At 34.5% G+C, this 20,828-nt stretch overlaps 1 protein-coding gene and 1 pseudogene across 4 annotated transcripts in view; one reads left to right on the forward strand and one right to left on the reverse strand.

The window, feature by feature from the left end:
• ATF7IP (activating transcription factor 7 interacting protein) overlaps positions 1 to 20,828 on the reverse strand; it is a 122,897-nt gene that overhangs the window by 68,895 nt on the left and 33,174 nt on the right. The gene's annotated exons all lie outside the window — the stretch shown is intronic.
• LOC121039102 (uncharacterized) lies at positions 9,346 to 9,508 on the forward strand (annotated as a pseudogene).

Below are 20,828 nucleotides of genomic sequence, written 5' to 3' on the forward strand. Positions count from 1 at the left end.
TGATGACAGGTACAGTCCATAGAAGATCAATTATTAAGAAGCATTAGGAAAAAAACTGACTTGCTTTTTTGGGGGGACAGCAAAAGAGTAGGTCTTTGGAACCACCCCTGGAGCTGGAACTGTCATGTTCCCTCCTCTTCCACTTTCCATTGCAAACAATAATGACCATTCATACCATAAAAAAAAAAAAAAAAAAAAAAAGTAAAAGAAAAAAGTGACTAGTTTCTAGTTTTAATTCTTAGTAAGCTAATGGATTCAGAGTCTGGAGGAGATACATTAGCATAAAAAAAGTAAATGCAGTAAAAAAGTAGATGGAAAAAGAAAAGTGTAAGAGAATGAAAGCAGAGGAATGGGAAAGAGGTACAAAGATAAGGAAAAAGAGAAGAGAACTAAGGAACACAGGAGGAAAGATTACATTTGCAACCAGGCATATCTAGATTAACAGTACTATAAACATATTTACAAGAGATTATCATCAAAAATTTGCTAAGACAACTCACACAATAGGAAATATTTATAAATCATATATTTGCAAATATGTATCTAAGAGACCTGCATCTAAAAAATACTAAATACTATTACAACTGAATAACAACAAAAGTAACCCAACTTAAAAATGGACAAAGGAACTGAATAAACATTTCTCTAAAAGACATATAAATTGATGAGGCGCCTGGGTAGCTTGGTGGGTTAAGCGTCAGACTGCGCCTCAGGTCATGATCTCGCGGTCCATGGGTTTGAGACCCGCATCGGGCTCTGTGCTGACAGCTCGGAGCCTGGAGCCTGCTTCTGATTCTGCGTCTCCCTCTCTCTCTCTGCCCCACCCCCACTCACTCTCTGTCTTTCAAAAAATAAACTAAATAAACATTAAAACTTAAAAAATTAATTAATTAATTAATTAATTAAAGACATACAAATTGCCAATAGACAAACTGCCAATAAGCACTAAAAATGAAAAGATGCTCAATGTTATTAGTCATCAGAGAAATGTAAATCAAACTTCAATGACATAACACTTCACACATAGCAGGATGGCTATGAGAATAACAAGTATAGGTAAGAAGCAAACAAACTGAAACCCTCACACAATGCTGGTGGGGTTATAAAATGGTATAGCTGCTTTGGAAAACAGTCTGGCAGTTCCACATCATGTTAAACATTAATTGTTAATTTTCTATCTTTCCTCTTTTGTAATACACATAAAGCTATAAATTTCCCTTTTAACGTTGCTTTAGCTGCATCTCATATTTTGATGTGTCATATTTTCATTGTTGCTCTGTTAAAATATTCTCTAATTTCCACTGTGACTTATTATTTCACATGTGAGTTTCTCTAAAAGTAGTTAGAAGTTTCTTTAAAAAGTAATATGACTATGTGAAACTCCTTAAAAAAATACAAAGTTGGTCTCATACTGAAAAAAAACATCAAGCAATGTAGATTATGAGTCATGAAGCATTATGGCTTTATTCAGGCCCAACCAAGGTGTCCCTTTGATAAAAAATTAGAACCCTAAGCCCCAATACCTCAGAATGTGACCTTATTTAGATACAGGTAATCAAGTTAAAATAAGGTCATTAGGTGGGCCCTAATGATTGGTATCCTTATAAAAAGGGGAAATTTTCGATACAGATACACACACAGAGAGCCATGTAGAAATTGGAGTTAAGCTGTCACAAATCACAGGTAGGAGAGAGGTCTGGAATAGATCCTTCTTTAATTCCTAGTTCCTGCAGGGCCCTGGATCACCTTGATTTCAGACTTCTAGCCTCAGAACTATGAGACTATAAATTCCCTATTTAACAAAAGGGAGAAAAAAGAAACTTCAAGGAATGTGATTCACTGCAAAAACAGAATAGAGAGTGAAAATAAACACCAGATCATCAACAGACACAGACCATTCATTTGACAAAATTCAACACTGACTCAAAATTAAAATTCTCAGTGGCTCAGTTGGTTGAGCGTCTGACTTCAGCTCAGGTCACAATCTCGCAGTCCGTGAGTTCAAGCCCCGCGTCAGGCTCTGGGCTGATGGCTCAGAGCCTGGAGCCTGCTTCCGATTCTGTGTCTCCCTCTCTCTCTGCCCCTCCCCATTCATGCTCTGTCTCTCTCTGTTTCAAAAATAAATAAATGTTAAAAAAAATTTTTTTTAAATAAAAAAAATTAAAATTCTCAAAAAACTTAGAAGAAAACAAATATAATAAAAGTTATCTCTGTTTCCGATTCTGTGTCTCCCTCTCTCTCTGCCCCTCCCCCGTTCATGCTCTATCTCTCTCTGTCCCCAAAAAAATAAATAAACGTTGGGGGAAAAAAAAAAAAAAAACACCCTACAGATATCATAAATAACGGTGAAATAAGATCAGAACCAAAACAAGGATGTTCTCTAATACCATTTGTATGTTAACATCTAGCCAGTGCAGTAAGGCAAGCAAGAAAGAGTGCAAGGACTCGGTCCTGGAGAAAACAATGTAACCAGTTTCTAACGGAATAAAACAGAAGTCTTTTAAGGACTAAGATATACAGGAAGCAAGAATATTGCTTTCATACTGTATATTCATTTATCATCACCATTACCTGTAGGAATGATGGTAAGATACACTTGCTTTAGCTGGAGAGGGAGAAAAAAGCAGCCTCTGACATCTGGGAACTTACCTGACACTTACAACTAGATCTCATTATTATAAATTGACTTGATGCTTACAGCTAAGCCATGTTGTTCTCCTTCTGTACATAAAATCACCCAAATTAGACAAGGTCACTGTGCAACCCATGAAATATCAAACCTCTCCCTCTCTGAGAGTGATGCCTAATTTTTTTTTATCAACACTGCAACCTCTCCCTCTAAATGAGTGATGCCTAATTTTTTTTAATTACATCTTTATCCTAACTGTAGTCTGTCCTCCCTACAGAGATTTATTGAGATAACCAAGCATAGAATTGCCCCCACTTTTTTTTTTAACTTTTTTTAATGTTTATTTATTTTTGAGAGAGAGGGAGAGACAGAGAGCATGAGCAGGGGAGGGTCAGGGAATGGGAGACACAGAATCCAAAGCAGGCTCCAGGCTCTGAGCTGTCAGCACACAGCCGGGAGCGGGGCTTGAACCCTCAGACTGCAAGATCATGACCTGAGCCGAAGTCAGACACTTAACTGATTGAGCCACTCAGGCGCCCCAAATTGCCTCCACTTTTTGACAGCACCCAATCCAGAGTAAGGCTCTATTTCCTCAAACTCGCCCCCAAATAACCCAATCTCTACTACACTAAACCCAAATCCTATACTAGGTTTTTTTCTAATATCCCTTACCGATGTGCCTCACAGTTTCCCCAAGGATGAGCATTCTCCCTCACTGCAACAAGTAATAAATCCAACTTGTTCAATTACAGGTCTGATTCTGGTGTTCTATAGTTCTTCTGGCTGAAAGGCATAAAACAATGGCTTAGCCTATCTGCCAGAGCTCAATACAGCTTGAAAACCTACCACTTTTATTACAGTACTTCTAGATTGTGGTACGTTCTGCATTCATTTGTTCACTTTAAGCCAATTACTTATAATGTATTTCCTAGTCTTCCTAGACTTTTAATTATGGAACTCAGTAAAACTATTCAGGAAAATTACCTTTCAATTGAACAGAAGCTTTACTGCAAAATTATCATAGGCACTATTTTCAGGGTTATTCATTACAGTCTAACATTAAAACTTCAAGTTTTTTCCCCACCCACTATACATTCCGAACTCATACTAACTGGAAATTTTTCTGCAAAGAAGATACAATGCAAATTTTGTAATCACTTTTTCTTGCTGACTTCAAAGACAGAAAATAATTAAATTTATAACCTAAGGAGTATGGTTACTTTTTAAATATTTTTAGACCTGAGCTGCAATTCTTTTGGACTCTGACCTCATAATATCCACATTTGTCAGCTGTTACATGGATACCTGACAGTTATTGCGAGTTGCATTAAAAGCAAGCATTCCTCTAAAAAAATGTGTATTTTCATAATTTTCAGTAACCCCACTAAGAACATGAATTCTGCAGACAGAAGACATGGATTTGAATTCCAGCTCTCCCATGTGCTTACTATGTGACACAGGGCAAGTTTCCTAACATTGGTTTCAGCAATCTTAAAAAGGGCGTATCATTATCAGTACCTGCCACAGAGGTTGTAGTCATGATTAAATGAGATTCCATACATTAAGAACTTAGTAATTGTCTATGTATATACACAGTGTTTTTAGGCATAAACTAGAGAATCTGAGACAAATTTCTCAAATACTTCTGTTATTTTGTATACAGGTGAGAAATCCAACATGCAAACATGACATTTAAATTGCCACCACCAAATAACATTTAATAAAAATAAGTACACTCCACGCAAGCTGGCTTTTTACCAATTAAGTTGTCATTCAATTCAGTAATAATATAGTACTGTACAAAGAATTACAAAATAACTACCATCTATACCCACAAGGGAGCACACTACAGCCATTTACCAGATATTTTATGGGTTCTAAGTATAACGAAAAATAGACAAAGCATAAGGAAGTAGCATGAACCAGTTCAAACTAGTTCAACCATATCTGTGTAAACCAATCAGCAATAACTTTTTAAAAACGTATTTTGCATAAGCAAAGTATATTTAAGAAAGATACACATTTGAAAAGAGCGTGTTACCTGCAAACAAGTCTCCATGGCTGTACTACCGGAAGAATACATTTCTAAGGATCAGTTTAAATACCGTCATCTGGAATTGAAATGCCATTCACAAAACTATTCTACAAAAGAAAAACTACTTTTTTTAGATTGCAACACTAGAATCATGAAGCTTTCATATGCCTGTAATTCATTTTCACAGGAAAAATCATTTATATTTTACAGTAGAAAATGCCTGCCATATCTAGAAGTAAATGTGTAAAACATGAACTTTCTCTAGAAAATACTTTTTTCATGAAGAAGAGAGTCAAAAACTGTTTTTAGGTCTCTATTCTTTATATTCAGACAGGAAAATACTGTCATTAATAAAATATTTTTCTAATGCATTAAAAAGGGCTTCACCTTTACCAGAGGAATTAATAATTAAATAACCAAGAGGGTATGTTACCTGCAAATAAGTATCTATAGCTTGGAATTTTTTTTCAAATTTTGGGTAAATTATTTTTAAGGAAAGGCCAATAAGCCTCTTTTTTTTTTAAGTGAAAATGTTATTCTCTTCTCTGCTTCGTCCCCCCCTCTACCTATAACTTTTACCCTTTTTTCTAGCAAAGCGATCATAGCTATGAAACAACAAAGGGAAGTATTACCAAAAGCTGTAATGTCTTAGCCTACAATCTGCCTGCTCAAAAAGCTCAAGAATTTAAGTGGCTGTTCAAGAGCTGCTCACAAACTCAGCCAATCAGTAGCCAGCATTCTGATTCCTGCCCAGCAACAGGAGACAGACAATAAGGTCAGGGAAACATAGTTAAAACCTGGATCCGAAATATGTTAGTGAGGTTCTTTATCTAATATAAGTAATCTAGAACATAAATGCATATAAAATCTAAATCTATACAATACATATTAAATATATAACATAAATAAATAAAAATATACACCTTTCATGCTATTTTAATTTATCTCCCTTTAAATACCCCTGAATGTTTCCAGAAATATAAATCAATTCCCTAACTGGAGAATGAGTCAAACATGGACCATACATAACAAGAATATACTTCTCTCCCCATAAGTAAGAATCTGTAAAATTCAAATGTAAATTTCTTTTTTAAAACAATCCACAATCCTTAATATTTATAAAGCATTTATAACTAAAAATTCAGCAGAACCTTAAATCCAAATGACAAGATTATTTTCATACCTACCTATCACTATTGTTATAGATCTGACTCCAAAAATTAATAGTATTTTGGACCCAAAGGTTTACTACAGATAGCATCATCAACTGCTTTGTTGTCTACTGCACTGAACTGACTCAGTTTGATTCACCTAATGAAATTAAAATGTCTGACTCCTGACAACCTATATTAAGTGTTGTAAGTACAACTACTACATCTTTTTCTCCTTAACTGCCTTTCACAGCATGTTATGAGCTCTCCCCTTTTGTTTTGTTTTGTTTTTTTTTTTTTTTGAGCTCTCCCCTTTTGAAGCAATAAAGCAAATGTGTGGATTACAACAGTAAATATTCATGTAAATTGAAGGGGAATTTTTCGTATACTATATCATTCTGCAGTCCTTTAAACATAAAATTATAAAATAAAAATAGGTAATCTGTCATCTGAATATATTTTTTTCTCAAATTAACCACTTATCAGATTTTCTTAGTAAACAAGTTTTAAAAATAAACCTCATTTTTTTTTCTCCTTCAGTTCCAGATGAACCTTGTAATTTTTCAAACATACCCAAGAGGGAGCTTGCTGCAGCCATACTCTTAGTTTATATAATCTCCCCATAGAAAAAAAAAATCAGCAGCTGCTTCAGTGCTTCCTTGTGTGAGAGAACCGAAATTCACTGCCTGATTGGCTCAAAGCCATAGTTGTCTAAAACCAATCAGACATCAGTATCACAAACCTTGCCCAGCAACAAGGGAAGCAGATGAGGGCAAGTACTCTACCAAGAATCCAAAGGCTGTGAAAATAAAGGTGAACGATTACAGTGAAACATATTCGATGAAACTGAAATATACTCATAATATACTCCCAGATTTATTGTTTGAATAAGAGGTCTCCTGTAGGGTTTTTCTGATGAATACACAAGGGCCTGTACTACTGCTTTCCAAGAACAGTTAACAAAACAATAGGAATACCTGGATTGTTAAATCAAAACATATGCATACATACACAGACACTATCCTAATTCAAAGTTATGGATACCTGATGAAGTGTACTTAAAATAAAACTTAGCAGCAACTTGTAAAATGTGAAGCAAAGCCATTTAAGCAGACTTGACATTTCTATCTTTGACGTAACACTCTAAGTGCATTCATGCTGTTAACTGATGTTACTATAACATTAATCTGAATACTGAGATGCTGGAAACAATTTTATTCAAATTTGAGTTTTCATTAAATGGACTAAATAAATATTGGCCAACAGGACTAATAATGGCTTATTCTTACATAATCACTTTATGCTCATGATTCCTAGCCTCTTTAGAAACACAATTCTGCCACTTGATTCCCTGAGAACCCACTCTCAACTGAGAAGTGCATGATTTTATTTCACACTCCCAAATTTAGTTGAGAATTCCGCAACAGTCCTGAAAATAAAATCATAAAGAATATTCAGGGTGTTACACAATAAATGTATAAATCTGCTTTACTGTTTACTGTCCATTAATGAGACTGGTAAAACTGATAATGCAATGGTTCATCCACTTTAATACTTATCTGTACAAATTTAGTATAAAGAACTTTCTAAATTTTTAGCTTTTTTTTATAAATTTTTTTGTTTTTTGCATTTTATTTTATTTTTGAGAGACAGAGAGACAGAATGCGAGTGAGGGAAGGGCAGAGAGAGAGGGAGACACAGAATCTGAAGCAGGCTCCAGACTCTGAGCCACCAGCACAGAGCCCGATATGGGGCTCAAACCCATGAACCGGGAGATCATGACCTGAGCCAAAGTCGGATGCTTAACCAACTGAGCCACCCAGATACCCCTAAGTTTTTATCTTAAATAATGGATATCTTTTCATTTCTGTTAATTATTTTTCTAAAACTTCAGTAGAACTACTTTCACTACTTCTGTTTAAAATCCCACATCATCACACTTCCATATTCTCTTGCTTTCTGTAGGCTCTCTCTCCCAGTCACTCACAAAGCCCTGGCAATATTTACTTGAAGATCCAGAATCTCCCACAGTTCACAATTTTTCAGTTCTATGCTATCGTTCTTCTCTTAATTTCATAAAACACATTCAATAGCTATCCTACTATCTTTAAAAAAATATTAGTTGCTGAAATCTGTTATCTAATACTCGTTCAGTAAAGTATCAAGTGATCACAATATTTGACACCTCAACAAAGAATCCCTTCTGCCTGTCATCAACCTACTGATATTAGCTGAAGTATCAAAATGTAGAATGAAATATCCGAAATTAAATTTTTAAAAAATAATCAACAACAAAGGAAACAGGGAGTTTGGTTTACCAACAATTCTTTGGGAAAAGTAGGATCAAATCATGTTCTTGAAATTTTGGTCACATCAAAACCAGACTGGTCACTAACTTGTTGCATTTACTGCTATGTTTTCAGAAATTCTAGGGTAGTCTACATGAAAAAAATGCAAGATACCCTAAAATCACTTTTCCAAGTGTATTTTTGGGATCATTCTGTTATATACGCAAATTAAAACTGACTGACCTGATCTAACAAATGCAATTTTAAAATACACTTATCAAGTTACACTCCCTTAGGAAATCAGCCAGTTATCCTATCCCCCAGGGCCCTATTTACTAGCTTGTCCTACTCACCAAATTCTACCACCTATGCAGATAATGAGTAAAGTTACATAAGTCCATGTAATAATTTCTTCAGGAATTTAAACCAGTTGCCCAAATGTATTTTTCATAGTTTGTTGGGTGAACTAAAACACCCAGGATGACTTATGAGAAGGTGAAAAATGTAAATTCTTCAAATGTCAGGAAACAGCTCTAACTTTTCTTATTGACCAAACCTAAGAAGAAAGAGTGAAAGCTTACTTTCTGTATCAGCCACCTTTCACTAAATAATACTGCAACAATACTTCCACCCCTAAAATCTTATTGGCTAATAACATTCTTCATCTTTCTAGGTCATAGGCTGAAGGAGTGGCACCCCCACCCCAAATCTAGGTCTTGTGGCAAAGGGAAAAGACTATGATGACAGAACAATACAATACACCAGGATCTTAAAGCTATTTCTTAGACATAGTACACATCACTCTCACTCACAGTCTATTGGTTAAAGCCAAGTTACACATTAAAGGCGTGGAGAAGTAAAAAGCAACCACTGAGAAATACTTCATGTCACGTGACAAAAGGCATAGCTATATATCATCTTCTTACAAGAAGCTTACAAGAAGAAAGAATAATGGTGAAATATTATATAATCTACCACACTTTAAAAATACGTATTTGGGGCGCCTGGGTGGCGCAGTCGGTTAAGCATCCGACTTCAGCCAGGTCACAATCTCGCGGTCCGTGAGTTCGAGCCCCGCGTCAGGCTCTGGGCTGATGGCTCAGAGCCTGGAGCCTGTTTCCAATTCTGTGTCTCCCTCTCTCTCTGCCCCTCCCCCGTTCATGCTCTGTCTCTCTCTGTCGCAAAAATAAATAAACGTTGAAAAAAAAAATTTTTTTTTTAAAATAAAAATACGTATTTATAATCACTTCTCAGCCTTTTGGCTAAGATCAAGGGTAGCATCTGTTCTTATCAGTTTTAAAATACATAATTATAGAGGTGCCTGGTGGCGCAACTGGTTAAGCATCTGACTCTTGCTTTCGGCTCAGGTCATGATCTCACAGCTCATGAGTTCGAGCCCTGCATAGGGTTCTGCACTGATGGCATGGAGCCTGCTTGGGATTCTGTCTCTCCTTCTCTCTGCCCCTCCCCTGCTTATGTGTGTGTGTGTGTACTCTCTCTCTCTCTCTCTCTCTCTCTCAAAATAAATAAATAAACTTAAAGAATATATGCATAATTATAAAAAGCTTGGCCTACCCAGGATTTCTAAACTAACAAAACTGGGTCCCCTCAATGTTTGTTCTAACATTAGCAGAACAATCAACATAGGATAAATCACCCTAACTCTCTAGATTTCAGGTTGCTCAACTGTAAAAACAAAGATCAGACCAGATGCTTGCAAGCATCTAAGTTCCATTCTAACTCAAATTTTATATTATTTTACAAATGTCTAGCAATACTGATTGCGTTTATAATTCAGTGTTCATTATAAAATACTGTGAACATGCAATAAGACATAAATTCTGAGATAATGACCATGTGTGTACCCACCATCCAGATAAGAAATAAAACAACTAGAAATAGAAAACAAAGCCCTTTGTATGGCTACCAGATAGCATGCTCCTCCTTCCCCATCCCCAACTCCTTAACACAAAGATAAGCATAATCTTGAGTTTCATATTTATTATTTTTAGGCATGCCTTATACTACTTTTTCTATATTATAAATTCCCCTTTTTGTTAACAAAACAATTTAAAGAGAGAAAAAGAAACTGACACTTATCAAGGGACAATTATATGTCAGACACTACACCAAGTCATATTCTTTTCTCATTTATTTGACAACTTATATGACATTCACCTTAATATATGATCTAAATGAATACATTAATAACCATGCTGCTATCACACATTCCTTTACACAGTAGGAATTTTAGCTTGGCAAGGTCAACCAGATACCCAATTCAGTACCAAGTTGTTTTCATTGGCACAGATGCCCTTCTTATACATTTCATCCTTTAAATTTTGCTACCATGGGCTGCTCTATTGTATCAAAATGTTAAGTAATAAATAAACGACAGGTGACCCTTGAATAACACAGATTTGAACTGCATGGGTCCACTCATAGGCAAAAAGTTTTAAGGTACAGTACTGTAAATTTATTTTCTTTTCCTTATAATTTTCTATTTCCTTTTCTCTAGCTTACTTTACTGTAAGAATACAGTACATGATACATATAACATACAAAATGTGCTAATTGCATGCTAGCAGAAAGGCTTCCAGTCAACAGTAGACTATTAGTACTTAAGTTTTGGGAGAGTTAAAAGTTACATGCAGATTTTTGACTACATTAGGGATTAGCACCACATTGTTCAAGAGTAAACTATACATGATGTTTGCCACAATCTTCTTCTCTATCTGTTTGAAAATGAAGAAGTCATTTAATATAATTCCTAAAGCCTAACCACACAGTAAATGCAATCTGATAGTAGACTCTTAATTTTACCAACCTACAGACTGGTTCTTATATTAGCTACAACAGTATTATCAGCACAGTACTAAATATTTAGTTATATTTTAAAAGTAACTTATCTACAAGCCATCTTAGCAAATGATAGAATTCACTCTACAAACAATAAGGGAATTCCCTCAACCTTCTAAGGGGAATTTAGGAAAAACCCACAACTAACACCCACTCAACAGTGAAAGACAGCTTTTGCCCTAAGATCAGGAACAAGACAAAATGTTTGCTCTTACCACTTCTATTCAGCAATAAGTAGAGGTTCTGGCCTGGGCAAATAAGCAAGAAAATGAAATAAAGGTTATCCAACTTGAACAAAGTAGGGGCGCCTGGGTGGCGCAGTCGGTTAAGCGTCCGACTTCAGCCAGGTCACGATCTCGCGGTCTGTGGGTTCGAGCCCCGCGTCGGGCTCTGGGCTGATGGCTCAGAGCCTGGAGCCTGTTTCCGATTCTGTGTCTCCCTCTCTCTCTGCCCCTCCCCCGTTCATGCTCTGTCTCTCTCTGTCCCAAAAATAAATAAACGTTAAAAAAAAAAAAATTAAAAAAAAAAAGAAAAGAACAAAGTAAAGCTATCTCTATTTGCAATGACACAATCTTATATACGGAAAAATGTAAGGAATCCACTAAAAAATTATTAGAATTGGTAAATGAGTTTAGAAGGTCGCAAGACACAAGATCAATATATAAAATCTATTGTATTTCTATACCGTTGCAATGAACATTTCGAAAGTAAAATTTAAAAAACAATTCAATTTATAATAGCATCAAAAATAAAAAATTTAACAAAAAGAAGTACAAAACTTTATTCTCTGAAAAACTATAAAACATTGTAGAGGAAATTAAAGATCAAAATAAACACTAAGACAATGTATATTCCTGAATTAAAGACTTAATATTAAAATGTCAACATTCAAAACTGATCTGATTCATCATAATCCCTATCAAAATCCTAGCCATCTTCTTTGCAGAAACTGACAAGGTGATCCAAAAATTCATATAGAAATGCAAGGGACCCAAAATAGCCAAAACAATCTTGAAAAAAAAAAAAACAACATAGAAAAACTCACTCTTGATATTTTCAAAGCTTAGTACAAGCTACAGTAATACTATCAGTGTAGTACTACTAGCAAAAAGGACAGACATATAAATCAATGGAATAGAACTCCAAGTCAAGAAATAAATCTTCACATTTATGGTCAACTGATTTTTGACAAGGGTGCTAAGACCATTCAATGAGGAAAGAACAGTATTTTCAACAAATAGTATGGGGATAATTCGATAGCCACATGCAAAAGAATGAATTTGGAGCCCCCTATTCTCATGCCATATATAAAAAAATTTAACTCCAAATGGCTCAAAGACCTAAATTAAAAAAAAAAAAAAATTTAATGGTATTTATTTATTTTGAGAGAGAGAGAGAGTGAGCATGCACACACAAGAGAGCAGGGGAGGGGCAGAAAGGGAGGGAGAGAATTCCAAGCAGGTTCCGCATTGTCAGTGCAGAGCCCAATGAGACACTCTCTGTGAGACCATGACCTGGGCCAAAATCAAGAGTCAGACTTAAATTTAAGAGCTGAAAGTTTTACATCTTAAAAGAAAACTTAGATATAAATCTATAAAATCTTAGAATAGGCAATGGTTTCTTATATATGACCCCAAAAAAACAAGCAATGAAAGAAAATAAAACAGATTAACTGGACTGGACTTCATCAAAATGCAAAAACTTTTATGCTGCAGAGGACACATCAAGAAAGTGAACCAACTCAACTCACCCAATGGGAGGAAATGTCTGCCAATAATGTGCCTGATAAGATACTTGTATCTACTAGAACATACAAAAAAAAAGTTACAACTCAATAATAAAAAACAACCCAATTTAACAAAAAGCAAAGGACTTGATATTTCTCCAAAGATACACCAATAAACAATAAACATGAAAAGAGGTGCAATTTCATTAGTCATCAGAGAAATGCAAATCAGTCACAATGAAATAACATGTTACACATATCAGAATGGATAATCAAAAAGAAAGAAAATCACAAGTGTTAGCCAAGATGTAGAGAAATTGGAAGCCTCATACAATGCTGATGGAACTGTAAAATGAAGCAGCTGATTTCCAAAACAGTCTGGCAGTTCTTCAACATATTAAAACATTGAGTTTCCATAGGATCTAGCAATTCCACTCCTAGCTATATACCCAAAAGAGATAAAAACATATGTCCATGCACAAACCTATACACAAATGTTCATAGAAATGCTATTCATAATAGCCAAGAAGTAACTATTCATAATAGCCAAAATAACTCAAATACCTACTAACTGATAGATAAATAAAATGTGGTATATCCATACAATGGAATATTATTTGGCTATTAAAAAAGAAATGAAGTACTGATATCAATGTTACACTATGAATGAATCTTGAAAACATGCTGAGTAAATGAAGCCTGTCAGAAAAGGCTACATTATTGAATGATTCCATTTACATGAAATGTCCAGAACAGGCAAATCTGTAATGACAGAAAGCACAGTATTGGTTGTCTAGGGTTGGAGGATTGGAGAGAAAATGAAAAATGGCTGCTAAAGGTGGGTACAAGGCTTCTTTTGGGGACAATAAAAATGTTCTAAAACTAATTGTGGTAATGGTTACAAACTCTATAAATATTTTTAAAACCACTGAGCTGTACACTTTATACAGGTGAATTGTACATGAATTACATCTCAAACCTGTCCTTTGAAAAAATATATAGCAGAACTATACTTAATTTTTTGTTTTTGTTTTTGTTTTACCTAACAACCCCCTATTACTGGGTCACACTTTCAACATAGACAAAACAACTATACCAAAAGAACTGAATGTTCAGTTATACTTTAGGGAGTTTACATTTCTAAGTTTATCTATAATCATAACAGCGATGAAAGGCAATGTACATAAAATAACAACATCCATATTCTCCTACGTGCTAACCTTAAATAAGCCTGTTATTCTTTTCCTTTGTCCTAAATGGAACAATTCCTTAGTATGCTTATCTCACAGGATGATAATAATGGGCATGAGATACTCATAAAGGATTAAAAAAAATTTATCATCAGGAAGAAAGAAAACAATACTGAGCATCATACAGATAAACACTCCATGTAAGTACATTAACAAAATCTTCTACACATGGAAAATTACCAAAAGGACTCGAAAGTCTTAAGTAAAAAAGAGGCAATGCTTGTATTATTAACTGGCACTATAACCAAAAAATCTTATATGTAATTAATACTGATGAATTTGTTTTAAAATGAGGTATACTTACTGAACTTTCTGAAGTTACATCGGCTTTGTCACACTTTATTAATACTGTCTTTATTCAAAATGACGATCTTACCACCATTTACTGTATTTGTCAATACTTCAAATGTACCCTTTTAGAAATATTATCAAAATGGACTTTACTACCTATATTTATGTATTTCTTAACAAATCACTCTCGCACATCTCATCATGCATCTAGTATAAGATTAAAACATCTCAAGTGCCCACTGCTTTTTTAGAAAACATTTTAAAATATGCTGGTATCATTATGATGTGCTTCAAAGGTAATTTAACAAAAGAATAAAAAATAAAATCCTCTGATACAATATTAATGAGTATACAATGTCTGGCACATAGTATATACTTAGTAAATACTGGCTAAAAGTATGATGAACTATATACATATATCTAGTATCTAAAATAATTCTTAAATTAAAAATTAAATTACCCTTTTAGGAAGCAAAGATAGTAATCTACAATATTTTTGACAGAATTGTAAACTAACATGCTGATAGGTTCATATACACAGGTGTACATACAGAGGACAACCTTTCTTCGGGGACTCGGGATGCTTATTTACTAACAAAAAGTAACAATATACACCCACTTACACAAATTGCTGCCTCTGAAAAAGTGCAATCCATAGCACCATTAAAATTAACCAAATCTGACATGAGAGTCATTTTTCAAGCCTTATAAAATTTTAGTTTGATTTCCTATCTCAAAAAATATCATTTTGAAAGAAAGCTACTTTTAAAAAAAGAAAAAGAAATCTACTTTTGTTTATTACTACATAATGATGACAATCTTCTCTACAATAATGAACATACCCCAAAGGGAGCCCCCTGCAGCCATCTTATCAGTTCTCTCATAGCAACAGAAACTGAAATACAGTTTGCATAGTCACTGTGGTTGGCTAAAGAAAGCAGGTTCATGCAACCAGTCAGAAAGCTAGAAACTGGGCAACCATAAAAGGAGAAATTTTAAATCTGCCTGGCAACAGTCTAAAAATAGAAAGAATACACTAGTATAAATCCCAGAATAGATGTGAATATAAGAGTAAAACTACCAGCAAAAACTTTATTTTCTTGGGGGAAAAGACGTGCCTTGCATTTCATCATCTAAAATACTAACTTGGCATCTTTTCTTACTAGATGGCAATTAAAGAAAAATGAACATAAATCTCAATAAATGGGCCACTTTCAAGTTATATGTCATTGTTCATATTACCTTATTTATATATAGCTGTGTGTGTGTGTGCGTGTGTGTGTGTGTGTGTGTGTGTGTGTGTGTACACATACATGTTTAAGCGTTTTTCTTCAGGAGAATGATGCAGCATTTTAATCACAGCTCTAAAACATTCAAGGCCCTATAAAATCTCTCAAAGTCTGAACAGTACTGCATTTTTTTTCTAGCACTTTTCCCCTGCAATTATTTGGGAATCTGAGTTACAGATAAAAGATTGTTTACTGTTTATTAAAATCACAAAAGATTAAATAACTTATTAAAGCAGATCTCTAAACAGAGTGGGGATTATGCCTTATTCTTTAATACAAACTTGTTCTAACATACAGTAGTAGCTTTCATACAGTAGGTATTCAACAATTGTTTTTCTCAATTAATTTATTGGTGAGGAAAACAAATTATCTAACTGTTCATGTCAAGTGGAAGCTAAATTAACATGTAAAATTATAATCTGTGTAATACTGCTATTTTTGACTTTTCAATTCTGCCTAAAGTGGGATAATGCTAAAGTTGACAATGCCTAACATTTCTTATTGTTATCCAGATAACAAAACCTATTTCATCATTCTAACTTTCCAATGTAAAAATGCCTAATATACATGTTTCTTTGTACTTTACAAATTTTCTTTGTAGTATGTTTTAATTCCTAAAGATCACCAAAAAAATGTGCAATCTAATGTAGTAACTACAAAGACTGTGGGCTAGTAAGAACTAACCAGTCATAAAGGGAGGAGGGGCAGAAAAAAGGAAAAGAAGAAAAAAATTTTAATTTCAAGAAATTAAATTACACCTGCTGAAATAAAAGCCTGGTTAAACAGTCATGTTAAAACAACTGCTACTTATCAAAGTACTTGTTCTATGCATTTCTTACATCAAATCTTCCACCAAACTATTTTAATGAAATGGCAAGTTAATTTTTAAATATTTTCTTTGGTGATTATCTGTTAGCCAAAATGTAAAGTGAATTCATACATTCGATACCAGAAAATTTAGTTTATACTATACTAAAAATTTGGTTATGAAAATTATATGTAAAGGGCTATTTTAATCATAAATAAGGCTTAGAAACAATGCCTTTAAAACACAGGAACATAAAACAGTTTTAAGTAACAAAAAAGAGCTCCAGTGAAGGATGGAAAAATATGCACAATATAAAATCAAATGAGCAAATTGAGTAATATAGCCTTTTAATGTAAACAGTTAAAGATAGCTAGATTTTAAAATTAAGTATAACCAAGCTTTTAAAATATAAATAGCATTATTTTAAACACTGGTCTGAATGAAAAGTAACTAAGCTTACTATCTTATTTATTTTTCTTACTGTTGTACTCATACGTGACTTGGATATCCAAAATCTAACTACAACTGTATTCACATCTTTTATGTACATAGATCTTGTTTACTTTATCTGAAACAAATAAACTATAATCCTCATCACAAAGGAAAGCAATAGGAGTTAACATGAGTTACAATTAGTGAGGGAGAACATAAAAATGGGTCAAACTTTGATCACAAGGTGTTCCAAGTGGAAAAAATTATTTTATAATTCTAGATACATAAGTCAAGTATCATTTTATTTTTTTTTCAACGTTTTTATTTATTTATGGGACAGACAGAGACAGAGCATGAACGGGGGAGGGGCAGAGAGAGAGGGAGACACAGAATCGGAAACAGGCTCCAGGCTCCAAGCCATCAGCCCAGAGCCTGACACGGGGCTCGAACTCACGGACCGTGAGATCGTGACCTGGCTGAAGTCGGACGCTTAACCGACTGCGCCACCCAGGCGCCCCTCAAGTATCATTTTAAATATAAACCTCAGCACTTCCTATTTGCTTAAATATTATTTAAAGCAGCTATACTTTTTTGAAAAAAATGTTTTTATACTACCCAGTTTTATTTCAAGAGAACAGAGAAAGCATGATGTTTGCATAACAGTATTCGACAGCAGTCACACATCACATACCAATCTGAATTTGAGGGGTGGGGGGGCACTAAATAACCAATGACACCTCAGTGTTAATTAGTACAACAACTAAAATGCCTTGGAGGAGTTTAGACAGTGCCAGAAACTTTACCTTTCATTTCTCCATTCTATTCCCCCTCTGCTGGCCCTCTCTCTCAAGAACTCACAGGAGTTTAAAATGTCAGCTGAGAGCCAGATGTTCTGGGGCCCTCGCCTATGTGTACAAAAGTGTTGCTTTAATAACAAACATAACTAAAGGAAAGACCCTAATCTTCTTTCATATCCTGGAGCAAACTCAAATTCTTCTTTGTATGTATTATTTTTCCTTTTCTGTAGCAAAGCAACATTGTTGGTATGTTATCCCTCCTTGCAGATCTAATTAAAATTATATTTACCACAACTTTTTCATCTGATTGGAAAAATAGCAAATCTGTATCTTCATAAATTGATTGTTCTTCAGTTAAAACTTCAGAAAAAAGTTATGCTTTTGATGGCAAGATCTCTCCCGGGCATACAAGTCAGAATGGGCCAACACCCCTAGGGAGCAAAGAAAAATTACATTCCCATTCTAAAATTTTTCTCACTAGTAATGCATAAAAATACAATCTACTTGTTTCTGGCAAATATTCCTAAGAAGCTTCCTTTCACAGGTTAGGCTGTCAGAAGCTATTATCAACAGTTCCTAATCAACAGTTCCTATCAACAGTTCCTTCATCTAAAGCCATGAATTATCACTGTGTTTCATCATTTCAAACCTAAAAAACATCGGCAGAGATCTGACCAAATAACACTATACTTCGGAAACTCTCTTAACCACTCTCTTTCTAACCATCCTAATAAATGAACCAATGTTCTCTACCCATTCAATAAACATACTGACTGGTAACCACAAATACACTGAGATCTTATGTTATTCTGCTCTCATCTAAACCCGTTCATATTGGTTGTGCTTGTTACTGTATTCTGCTGTATGTTTTTATTATAAGCTATAGAATACAATTAAATTTTGTGCAAACTAATGAAATATGAGTGCAAAAAAAAGAGCTGGTAGATATGCATCAATTAAGAGACTGATGCAGAAAAACACAATGCAGATATGCAGGGGGCTATTGGCTTAGGTATATCATTTAATAAAATCTTTAGTTCTGAAGTCTTCTATCTAGAATAAATAGAAATTAAATTAGGAGACCTGAAAAGATCCTTTAAGGTTTTTTTTTTTTTAATGTTTATTTTCAAGAGAGAGGGAGAGACAGAGCGGGAGCGGGAGGAGGGGCAGAGAGAGAGGGAGACACAGAATCAGAATTCAAAGCAGCTCCAGGCTCTGAGCTGTTAGCACAGAGCCCAATGCGGGGCTCAAACCCAATAAACCAATAGATCATGACCTGAGCCCAAGTCAGAGGCTTAACCAACTGAGCCACCCAGGTGCCCCAGAATCCTTTAAGTTTTGATTCTTAAATAAAATTGTGATAAATTGCACTCCAAAATGCACTGTTCTGCTGAGAAAAAATGAAAATACATTGGTTTTTTTTCATGTATTCAATCTTTATCAAATGCCTAAGTGGTCACTATTATAGGACGATTTTAAAATACTCTAAAGAACAATGTGATTTTAAAAAGTACAAACACAGGGGCGCCTGGGTGGCGCAGTCGGTTAAGCGTCCGACTTCAGCCAGGTCACGATCTCGCGGTCCCTGAGTTCGAGCCCCGCGTCAGGCTCTGGGCTGATGGCTCAGAGCCTGGAGCCTGTTTTCCGATTCTGTGTCTCCTCTCTCTCTGCCCCTCCCCCGTTCATGCTCTGTCTCTCTCTGTCCCAAAAATAAATAAAAAACGTTGAAAAAAAATTAAAAAAAAAAAAGTACAAAAACATAGCATAGATTAAAGTGTTACTGCATGTAGATTCTAATATAAATGTGGAAGAGATATACAGGCAGTAATATAATGCATGGATATCTTTCTACATGAATGCCCATGAAAACTAAAAGTTCTCTACTTTCCATTAACTGTCATCTCTCCAAAACAGACTGTTTATTCTTAATAATCAAAAACATGATTTCAAATGTGTCATTATAAACAAGACCTCTACACAGCCCTTATTAAGTCTTCCTGATAGGGTTAGTACTCCTAATTTTTATAAACCAGATTTCTAAAAACTGACTCTGCATAAAGAATCACTCAAATTTCAGCTGGGAAACAGAAAGAGTATGCCTTTCTTTACAATTTCAATTGCAATTGCACTTCTGCTCATAACCCTATTTATAATTCAGTTACATCCACAAGACTTCACAAGTAGTTGCTAAGCAACAGGAACATACTGAGTTCAGAGCTATTGAAATCTGGCCCTCTGCCATATGAAAATATTTATCAGAGCCTAGAGCCTCCAGAATTTACAAAATGAAGAAGAAAAGGAAAGAAAAAGAAAGAAAATTTCCAAAGAAATACAATAATAAATAGAGTAAATTACAAAGCTCTTTTAAAAGATTCACAAACTCAGATCAGGGACTTCATTTTGGCATTTCCAAATATTTACTATAATTCTCTCCTCAATTTTTTTTTAATCTTTCTCATGTTGAAACAAAGACTCTGAAGTTATTCTACTAGAGAACAGAAGAAATATGATTAGCCATGTCACTCTTGATGGTGTAACAAATGACCTAATAAATAAATATATTGTGTAAAGAACATTCTTTGGAGAAACTAGAAGAACAGTCTGTGGGACATGACTGAGACTTTCTATGTTGGGTCTTTAAGGCCAGGAGATAAGAAACTACACTATTTCATCAAATTCTTTTATCCTCATATGCCTGGTTAACTGCTAAGAGATATTTTTTATTGCCCCAAACTTCACGGTTTTCCAATTTTAAGCACCTCTAATAATTAAAAAATTAAGCATATTTAAAAATTTATTCACAACCCAAAATGGCTACAAAAATTAACTATCATTTTTCAACAGATAATGAAATGTCACTTAATATGTTTCAACACCCATTCACGGATAAAAGTAAAAATTAAGGACATAAAGACTGCTCCTTACATTCATAAAGGCTACTTGAAACTTTATATTTAGCGGTAAAACACCACCGGTATTTCCATTCAAGGCAAAAACAAAGTGTGATAACACACTTAATACTGTTCTAGAAATCACACCAAAGTTAGTAAGAACACACAGAAGATACAATGAAGAAAACATTTATTTCAGAATCACAAGAAAAAGGTATCCAGAAACAATGACATATGTGAAAAAATCCACAGAGGTAGAAAATACATGAAATATTAGAGCTACATTGGATATAAGACTTGTAGAAAAATATCAATTATTCCTGGATAAAACTTACTAGAAGTAATTCTAGCTAAAATGCCATCTAGTTACTTTTATAGCACA

Source organism: Herpailurus yagouaroundi, unplaced genomic scaffold (genome assembly GCF_014898765.1).
Source record: "Herpailurus yagouaroundi ecotype Mexico unplaced genomic scaffold, PumYag 166, whole genome shotgun sequence".
NCBI classification, from domain to species: domain Eukaryota; kingdom Metazoa; phylum Chordata; class Mammalia; order Carnivora; family Felidae; genus Herpailurus; species Herpailurus yagouaroundi.